Below are 3077 nucleotides of genomic sequence, written 5' to 3'. Positions count from 1 at the left end.
AAAACTAAGAAAAGTAATCAATATGTAATCAAATGTAATTAGTGACATTACTTTGAGAAAGTAATTGAAATAGTTACACTACTATTACATTTTCAACAGGGTAACTTGTAATTGTAACCAACTACATTTCCAAAGTAATCTTCCCAACACTTGTGTATATATATGTGTGTATAGGTATGTGTATATGTGTATATATACACATATATATAGTCGCAAATACAAGGCATTTACGATGTATATACATACATCATTAGTTGAACAACAGGAACTAAACCTTTTCTCTTGAAGCCAAACCTTCAGGACCGATCAGTGTTTTGTGTGTTTTTCTTTCTTATACAGCGTCATATTTCCTTGCACATGCACATAACGTTGTTGTTGCAGTGTCGTGTAAACAGCCTGAGGAGTGCCGCATTGCCCCCCACCCCCCCCCCCCCCCACACACCTCCCATCTCCTCCTCTCTCTCTCTCTCTCTCCTCGCCCGGCCGGCATAATGAGAGTGTTTGATGATATATGGCTGTTGTAATTAAGCCAATGAGTTTACAGCAGAGAGGTTGCGCCCGACGCCAACCGAGTCATAAATACAAGTAATGTAGTGAGACCGAGGCTCACGCCGAGGTAGAGAGGAAACCCAACAACTTTTCTTATTTCACGCAAACAAACACAATCAGCGGTTTTTACACTCCGTGAACAGTCGGCTGGAGGAAAAGAACAAGGAAAAATAGAAGCAGCAGCAGCAGCAGCTCACTGGCTGTTGGTAAATAGCACTAATTCTTCCCGGTGTGATGTACAGCACCATCCTGGGCTCAGCAGTAAACGTCCACCTGCCCGCATCACATGTTTGGATCTGTACGCTTATAACAGAGAATAACACATCAAATGCTTCCCCAGATAAGTCAACTTAAAAGGAATTTAAGTTTGAAATCGTCAATCTGGGCCTGTGAGTGAACGATATCCAAAAATTGAGTTGTTCCATAGATAATACATTCAGAAGTCAAAGGGCGGCGAGGGAGATTGAATCGAAGTTCACACTCAAATCCAAGTGAACGTTTTCTAACACATTTGAAAAGATTCCCTCAAGTCTTGAGATATCACATTCACCAGTCTAAGGTCTTTGAATCCAAGTGAACGTTTGTACCAAACTAGTAAGGATTCCCTTAAGTATTTCTTAAGATATCACCTTCACAAAGTCAAACAAAATGATATCTGAGAAAAGAGTGGCTCTAATCCAACTCCAATCAGTTCATCATTCAATCCAAGCGAACGTTTGTACCAAATTTGAAAGGATTCCCTCAAGACTGTCTTGAGATATCACCTTCACAAGGCCAAACAAATTGGTATAAGTTCATAATTACTGGACCATCAAACTCCAAATAGTTCATCTTTGAATATAAGTGAACGTTTGTACCGAAATAGAAAGGATTCCCTCACGATCTTTTGAAATATCATCTTTGCCGGACATAAAATATGAGAACTGAGGTCATAATGACCCTGAACCATCAAACTCCAAATAGTTCATCTTTGAATCCAAGCGAACATTTTCTAACAAATTTGAAAGGATTCCCTCAAGACTTTCTTGAAATGTCATCTTCACAAAGAAAAAAAATCCCTGATATCTAAGATCAGAGTGACTTTTTTTAATCCAACTAAAATCAGTGCATCCATAAATCCAAGCGAACATTTGTACCAAATTTGTAAGGATTCTCTCCAGGCTTCACAACGTCAAACAAATTAATATCTAAGTCCATAATGACGCTGGACCATCAAACTCCACATACTGCATCCTTGAATCCAAGTGAACATTTGTACTAAATTAGAAAGGATTCCCCCAAATATTTGAAATATCACCTTCACCAGGCATAACTGATATCTGAGGTCATAATGACCCTGAACCATCAAACTCCAAACAGTTCCTCTTTGAATCCAGGTGAACGTTTATACCAAATTTGAAAGGATTCTCTCAAGACGTTACTATTCAAAACAGGTCGGAGTTAAACTGCAAAAGCACGGAAGCGTCCGTGAAAAGTTTTGTACGTAAATTCTATCGCTTCTTGTCCCCGCCTGCCCCTGCTCTGCTGCTGTATACAGAGAAACGCTCCCTCGGTCAGGTTTTGACAGTTCAGATGCAGCAAACGAATAATGTGAATAAAACAAAGACCAAGCTGAACATGAAGAAACAACTAAATGAGCAAAAACCAACACGCAGAAGCTTTAAATCATTGGTTCTCAAAGTGCGGCCCGGGGGCCAGTGGCGGCCCACAGAAACATTTCTGGCGGCCCGCAGTAAATTACAGTTGATAATACAGCTACTAAGCTTGTTAAATGTTTATTGGACCAATAAGTGAAAACAAAAATACTGGGTATTTACCTGGTTTCTAGATGGTGAATTTTAGTGTATTATTGGGTTATAAGCTGGTAATAAGCAGGTAGCTACAGCCCCCAATTGCTAGCTATTTACCCAGTAAATATATGGTAACAGAAATGTGTTACTTGGTATTAACCTGTAATTAGAAGGTAAGAACAATGGCCAAAATACTGGGTAATTACCAGTAAATTATAAAGTGTAATTATATTAACGCTTATATTACTTAACGCTAAACTGTAGAACTGCAATATGGTCATTAAAATGATTACAAATGGGATTTATTTCTGGTTTTTGCCTTTTTTTTTCGTTTGGCGGCCCTCAGTCCAATGTTGGGTTCCTAAATTGGCCCTCAAGTATCAAAACTTTGAGAACCCCTGCTTTAAATGAATCAAATACAGTTTTTTAAAACTTAGTTTTCCTTGTGTTTTAGTCGTTTTAATTCATCTCAACTTCCTGAATTGAGAGCAAAACTCTTTGTCAAGCCCCGACCACAGTCAAACAGACAAGAGGAAGTGCTCTCTCGCTGGTGAACCTCTGCGCTGTTTCTCCATTCACAGGGAAGTGAGAACACCAGAACACCATCACGCTCACAGAGAAATAACTGCCCTCGGGTCATTTTTCCTGTCTAACTGATGAGAAGTGGCTCAGGTGCTGAAGGAATCATCGCACACCAGATAAAGACAAGAGAAGAAGAGCGAGCTCTAACATCCAGAG

The sequence above is a fragment of the Microchirus variegatus genome (assembly GCF_963457635.1).
Source record: "Microchirus variegatus genome assembly, chromosome: 14".
Classification (NCBI taxonomy): Eukaryota; Metazoa; Chordata; class Actinopteri; order Pleuronectiformes; family Soleidae; genus Microchirus; species Microchirus variegatus.
This window is presented reverse-complemented; position numbering follows the sequence as displayed.